Genomic DNA, 7885 nt, shown 5'->3' on the forward strand with positions numbered 1-7885 from the left:
GCTGACCCTCCGACAAGTGCGGTGCTCCCTCAGCGCTGACCCTCCAATAGTACTGATGGAGTGCCACGCAATTGGAGGGTGAGTAAGGAGAGGGTGCCGCACTGTCAGAGGGTCAGCGCGGAAGGAGTGGGCGCCGCACTGTCAGAGGGTCAGCGCGGAAGGAGTGGGCACGGTCGGAGGGTCAGTGCTGAGGGAATGCAGCACTGTCGGAGGGTCAGTACATTGCTGAAGAAGGGCTCTGACCTGAAATGTCAACTTCCCTGCTCCTCTGATGCTGCCTGGCCTGCTGTGTTCCTCCAGCTCCACGCTGTGTCATCTCTGACTCCAGCATCTGCAGTTCTTACTATCTCTAAATTGAGTATCTTGGTCGTTTCGTAATCTCTGGGATGATAAGCAGTTGGGACCATCAGGGGGAGCTCTGTTTAAACAAACCTAAACCCTCATGCACATTAACAGAGAACCACAAAGCTCAGTTCCAAATAAGAGTATGACAGGAAGCAAATTGTACTGAACATAGCTGATGTTCAGACGTCTGAGGTCTGAGGTCTGAGGCACTCGTTAGACCCCACCAGTTCCGAGCACCACTCTTCAGGAAGGACATGGACGCTTTGGAGAGAACGTAGCAGAGACTCACAAGGACAGCGAGGTATGAGAAATAGATTGGAGAGTCTGCGAGCTATTTTTGTCAGAAGGATCTGATTAAAACTGTGACGCATCTGACTGAAGGGGAGAAAATTTTCCCGTTTGTCAAAGGATCAGCTGAATCAAGAAAGCACAGTAATTTGTAAAGCATAGTGAGATGTGGCAGCATAGTGACTCAGTGGTTAGCACTACTGCCTTGCAGCACTTGGCACCTGGGTTTGATTCCACCCTCCGGCAACTGTCAGTGTGGAGTTTGCACATTCTCCCTGTGTCTGCAGGGGTTTCCTCCAGGTGTTCCAATTTCCTCCCACGTCCAAAGATGTACAGGTTAGGGTGAACTGGCTATGCTAAACTGGCCATAGTATCCAGGGATGTGCAGGTTAGGGTAGATTGGCCATAGTATCCAGGGATGTATGGGTTAGGGTGGATTGGGCATCCTAAATTACCTCGTAGTGTCCAGGGATATGCAGACTAGGTAGATTAGCCATGGGACATGCAGGTTTTGGGTATGGAGGGTTGGTGTGATTTGATGGGTCGAATAGCCTGCTCCTGAACTGAAGGGATTTTTGTTAAGAAAGGGTTTTCTCCCCTCCCTCACCAAGCAGCATGGCAAAGGCAAGTTCAATCAAGGCTTTCAGAAGGGCGTTGGATGATGATTTTGAACAGCAACAACATCAGAGTTTCGGGGGATAAGGCTAGAGAACGTGCACCAGAGTTACAGCACTCTCTCAGACAGCCACAAATGGGCTGAACGACCTCCTCTTGCATGATAATCGTTCTGTTGTGACGTAGGGTCATCAGTGTTGAGTTGAATGGACTCTGGCACACAGAAATACAGTACAGCAACTGTCTCCAATGGGACTTGGCCAGGAAGAGGAGGGCCAGAGAAGTTGAACCTGGTGGAAAAACATTTAAATTGGGCTGCATTAAAAATCCACAGGCTTGTTGTACCCAGTCAAGTTGCATCCTGTTAGCAACATGCTCAGCATGAAGAGCAGAGGAGAAAGAAAACACAAGCATTTAAAAGGGGCTTCTGGAAAGATGCCTTTTAATTTTTGGGATCAAATTGAATGATTTATTGTCACTTGCAATGTATAATACTGTAAAATACAGTGAAAAGTTTCAACTGTCACCACAACCTGGCGCCATTTTGAATGGTTTAAGAATAAAAGGATATAATTGAAAGAGAGTCCATTTTCCTTCTGCTGCCTCCACCACGAGTTAGCTCACCCTCCTCCATCTCCTGCGCCGGACGCACCAATGTAGGAGTCGGCAATCTTTAGATGCCATCGATTCATTGCTGGGCACACCTCACTGATGCTGCCAAGTCCCACGCTAAACCCATACTCAGCCCGCAACCAAGAGTCCCTGGCTCCGCTGCTGCCTCAATGACGCCACTCCAGGTATACTACACTGCTGCCGCTCCCTCGCCAGCGTCAGGAGTACCTGTTCCAGGCCTACTACAACAAGGGTCCCTGGTTTGTGGGCTAAAACTGGATCATAGTATTGCTTTAAACCAAGGAAACCAAGACTGGTGGGCGTGTGGAACGTGCTGCCAGCAGTGGTAGTGGAGTCAGATACTTTAGAGACTTTTTAAGCAACTCTCGAATAGGCACATGGAGGATAGTAAAATGTAGGGTATGCAGGGTAGATTGATCTTAGTAGGATAATAGGTCAGCACAACATCGAGGGCCGAAGGGCCTGTACTGTGCTGTACCGTCGTGTTTACATTTCTAAAAACAAGTTGGGAGTTGTAACTACAAAGCTGCCTTTTTCAAGCAGTGAGGTGGGGGAGAATGCTAGATGCATCAGCATCATGGGGTTGGGCAGGTGTGAGTGAGAGAGAGACTGAGAGAATGAGTGTGAGAGTGAGGGAGGGAGGACAGTGTGGGGAGTGTGTGTGTGTGTGCACGTGCGTGCATATGGGTGTGTGTTTGTGATGATACTGTGGCATTAAGAGGTATGTTTTGTCCTTGTTTCTGTTCTGAAAGAGATGGCAGGAGTAGTCTATGAGACGAGAAACAACTTGTGAAGCCTTGGGTGTTTTTGTTTTAAAAGTTGGAACAATAGGAGCTGCCTTAGTTGGGTGGTCAAGCTCCTGCAGAACCAGGGATTTCAGGTTTAGTTTTCAGTCGTTGCTGTTGGGAGTCTGGAAGAAGTGACTTGATAGAGGTGTACAAAATGATCAGAGGTATAGATAGAGTGGACAGCCAGAGACTTTTTCCTAGGGTGGAGGTAGCTATTATGAGGGGGCACAGTTTTAAAGTGAGTGGAGGTAGATATAGGGGAGACGTCAGATGTAGGTTCTTTACTCAAGAGTAGTTGGGGCGTGGAATGCATTGCTGGAGAGGGTAGTGGAGTCGGCCTCATTAGGGGCATTTAAGCCGCTATCAGATAGGCATATGGATGATAGTATAAGGTAGGGGTGGAGGTTAGATAGACCTTAGGATTAGGATAAAAGTTCGGCACAACATCGTGGGCCGAAGGGCCTGTACTGTTCTATGTTCTATGAATGCTATTTTTTTCCCTTCTCTTGGTTATAGCCAAAAGCTGGGGGCTCTCCTGTTACAGGAGTTGCAGGTGAGCCAATCTGTTTTCTGAATTTACCTTTTGCCAAAGGTGTGTTTATGGGATGTTGCTATATTGGAACAGTTCATTAGTAATAGTTATTGTATCTATTATTCTGTTAAGCTTTCCAATAGAGTTATTATTCTAGTTCCTTCCTTCCTTTTGTCATATTTTAACTATAATGGATGAATAAAGTGTGTTTTGCTTTAAATTCGTTAGTTTGACCAATCAAATTGCACCTGGAATGCAACACCTTCCATTTAACTTTAAAATAAGAAAGAGTTTTCTGAATACTTTGAGGGGGCTAAGTATGGTCCACAGCATGTTCAAGGCAGTTTTGCAAAGATACAGTCTGTTCAGAAATGTTATAACACACTGCTGGAGCAGATGGGGCTTAAATCCAGGCCTCCTGGTCTGGGGAATAGGGAAAATACCACTTCATCGCAACAAGGCCCAGACACAGTCTTTTGATTGATTTTGCAATCAGGAATAGTTGTGTGGGTTCAACAAAGCTCAGCATGCTAACAACATTGGAGCATTCACTCCCTCCTCCATCAGTAGCAGCAGTACGTACCATCTGCACGAGGCACTGCTGAAATTCACCAAAGGTCCTCAGACAGCACCTTCCAAACCCATGACCACCTCCACCTAGAAGGACAAGGGCAACAGACACATGGGAACAACAGCACCTCAACTTTCCCTCCAAGCCACTCACCATCCTGACTTGGAAATATATCACCATTCCTTCGCTGTCACTGGGTCAAATTCCTGGAATTCCCTCCCTATTGGCATTGTGGGCCAACCCACAGCAGGTGTACTGCAGCGGCTCTAGAAAGCAACTCAACACCACCTTCTCAAGGGGCAACTAGGGACAAGCAATAAATGCTGGCCCAGCCAGCGACATCCACATCCCACAAATGAATTAAAAAAAACAAGCTTCATGACTGCTTACTGGGCAGGTAGCTACAGCCTTCTATGTGGAAAATACAAAAGATGCCTCCAGCCTGCAAAGAGAAAGCACCTAGATCACTCCCTCTCCCTTGTGTGTGTGCAGAAATGACAAAAAAAATCTCCCAGTAGCTGTTTTTACTTCCTATTACTGCTCTCTGTGCAAATCCCCTGCTAAACGGAAAGGTGCAGAAACCACCTTCAGAGACACAGAAAAGGACAAATTCTGAATCAGTGAATGGAACCGTCATAACCAGAACCTTGTATTCTCAGCAAAGAATTGAAAGGAACTAAAACAACTCGTTGATGCTTGTGATCCAGACTGATAACCAGAACTTCCCACCTATAAGCACTGGTGTTTTGTCTCGAGTACCTGTTTGTTCGTGCATGGAAGATTTAAAAAGGGGCAGAGTTCAAGTCATAGACTTACAAGTCAGCAATCCATATTTCTTTCTTACAATGGGTTGAAAAACTGTTCGACTGCAATGAATATTTATCTTCTTGTTCATTAAAAAGCCCAGTGCACAAGGTCTCTCAACCTGAATTAGAGGGGGAGGTAAATTTGAGCGAGTTGGTGGTTTAATCAAATTTGTGGCGAATCCGGGAGTAAGGGGGCCTTGATTTCCAGTACACTCTCTCCCCCCAACACCAGTAGGGATGTGATACCTCGCTGCTGTTAACACTCAGGTTGAGACGCTGTAGCAGCGCATCACGACCCACAGTTTGGGAAGACCCGGTTTTCTGTGGTATTTTGGGGATTAACAACAGGTAATGTGGTGTTACTGGTGTGCACACACACACACGTGGCACATTTTTTAAGAATACTTTTCCTGATTGACTCGGGAGGCCAAGATCAGGTTTTTCAGATTAGGAGGCACAGGCCCCAGGAGCCTACTCCCACGTTGGGTAACATCAAAGCTGACTTGACCACATTTCATGCCGATACCCAGTAGCCATCTCTGCTTACAACACTGTACCTACCTCTCCTTCTGCTGCCTTTTAAAGAGGACGATTCCAAAGACCCTTATTGTTCAAGGATCATTAACAGTTCATTCCAGTCAGACCTGGGAGAACAGCTGGACAGCTTTGGGAAACCTTACTGAAACATAGACAATCTTGAGGGGACGAGAGAGGGTAGATACGGGGGTGGGGAGGACGCTTCTGACTGTCTTGAATATCCTCATGCCTATTTAACACTGAGGTAGATAGTTCCTGGATCTGTAGGGGAATCGAGGGTAACTGGGAAAGGGCAGGAAAGTGGGAGTGAGCAACGTCGGATCCTGTTGAATGGGGCAGCAGGCTCGAGGGCCCGAACGGCCTACTCCTGTTCCCAGTTCTGACAGTGTTTAGGAGAAGCTGGGGACGCACGGTTTAATGCTTCCCTGAGAGGGTTGTTGGAGGGCTGTGGCATTCTCTTGCCCAGGAAATGGAGGAACGCGGTCTATCGATTTTACCGCAAGCTGTGGGCAACGTCTGGTTTTTCCGCCTCGGGGGCGGCACGTTGGGAGTTTCATGCGAATTTCCCAGCGACTAGGAAGGAAAACAAGGAAGCACTTCCGAAAGTAACAAAGGCAGCCAAAATTGCTTTGTTTTGTCTGTTCTTTTTTAATAAATACGTTGCAGGGATTCCATGTATGTATACGGATACACATTCAAACAAGTCTGTAACTGAAATAATACAAATGTCTTCTTTTTTTGTTTATAAACAAACCATTTTCTGCTCTCTCAGTGCTTTTCCATTGTTCTTCAAATAATGCAAAGAACCCGGTACTTCATTTAGAAAATAGAACCTTTTTTTTTCTTAAATTTACTGATCGCGTTCAATCAGTCAAAGCCTTTCGCACGCTAACCCTTCCGAAAATAGAATGACCTTAAACCAGATGCAAAATAAAAGATTCCTCTCCTTAAAAAAAAAACTTTTAATCTACCTGTCTAAATTTCTTTTTTAAAAAGCAGATTATTCTGCCCGAAATACTTGAAAACAGGCAAAAAGGTAAAGGAAATTTACACGCAAGTTCGGGGAAAACACCACAGACTCAAGGGGACGAGTGCACAGCTTGACACTAAAAGGAAATGAAAAAGGGTTGATCGCACGAGTGGAGGCAGGGGAAAAAAGAAAGTTAGATAACAGTCCTGACAGAATAGGTCTGGCAGTGTTCACAAGGGTTTTGCATCTTATTTTTTTAAAAGAGGCAAAAGCTCCCCTGTTTTTTTTTTTCTGGAAGAGATTTGCAAACAGCAGCGAGAGTGAGTGATACACTAGGAGCAATGTAAGTAAGGGGGGGGTGTGTGTGTGTGTGTGCGCGCACGCGTGCGGACTATCGCCGAGAATGTGTCTGAATCCAGCCAATATCGTGATGGTGGTTGGGTTCCCAGCGGTGCCGTCAGCACTCACTACAACTAGGCAAAACTTCAGCATCAGCAGTTCTTACTGTCTCTGGAGTCAGAGGGAACACAGTGTGGAGGTGGAGGAACACAGCAGGCCAGGCAGTTTTGCTCGATACACTTCCTGATACAGAGAGAGACAGACGGGAGGCTCTGCAATGGTTTGAGGGAACAGGCAGCGCGCAGTGGGGCCTGTCCCCGTGTGCACAGTAGATTACGAGGTGGAAGGTACAGGGAACAGAGATCGACGAATCACCCAGCTGGTATCCGGGCCGGTGCCGGGGGGAAGTCTGCTGCTGCTGTGTGTGGCTACAGAGGGTGAGGGGGATGTGGCCAACACCACTTGGAAACCACAGGGTCAGAAACAATGACAGGCTGTTGTCATCACCAACTTCCCTCCCGGTGAAGATGGCAGGGAGACGGTCACACCGTGGTGCCAAGTGTGGGCAGCTTGATGAAGTGACGTGTACCAACCGAGACTGGTGGGCACAGCTGTCCATAACTCCATCTGGTTGAGGTTGGAGGCAGGCATCAGGTGTAATAAAAAGTGATGAACTGAAGGATGGGTGGCTGGTAAGTTGTGGGGGGAGGGGGGTGGCGCGGAGCAGGTTAACTGGAGAGGGGGCAAGGGAAGGCCAAAGACCACGAGAGAGGGTGTGAACACATGCTAAAGATTGGAAGAGATGCATGTGTAAAAACAAATGGGAGCAAAAGTGTGCAACAAAAAACAACAGGGTGCACTGAAGGGCTTGTCTGGATGGGTGCAGCTCCAATATCACAAAAAAAGCTCCAGACTTTCCAGGACAAATCAGCCCGCTTGATTGGTGCCACATCCACAATCATCCATTCCCTCCACCATCGACGCTCAGTAGCAGCAGTGTGCACCATTTACAAGATGCACTGCAGAAATTCACCAAAGATCCTCAGGCAGCACCATCCAAACCCGCGGCCACTTCCATCTAGAAAGGGCAGCAGATACACGGGAACAGCATATCCTGCAAGTTTTCCTCTGAGCCACTCACCTTCCCTACTTGGAAATATATCGCCGTTCCTTAAAGTGTCGCTGGGTCAAAATCCTGGAATTCCCTCCCTAAAGGACATTGTGGGTCAACCCACAGCATATGGACTGAAATGGTTCAAGAGGTCAGCTCACCCCGACCTTCTCAAGGGGTGCAACTAGGGACAGGGCAATAAATGATGGCATAGCCAGGAGCATCAACAATCCAGGAATGAATAAAATAAACAAGATGGGAGGTAGGGAGAAAGTGAGCGCAAGAGAACAGGAGTGAGCAAGCCGACACCGAAGAACGAGAGGGAGGGAGAGAGCCGGGGCCCGAAGAAC

The sequence above is a fragment of the Rhincodon typus genome, chromosome 44 (assembly GCF_021869965.1).
Source record: "Rhincodon typus isolate 14 chromosome 44, sRhiTyp1.1, whole genome shotgun sequence".
In the NCBI taxonomy this organism is placed as follows: Eukaryota; Metazoa; Chordata; class Chondrichthyes; order Orectolobiformes; family Rhincodontidae; genus Rhincodon; species Rhincodon typus.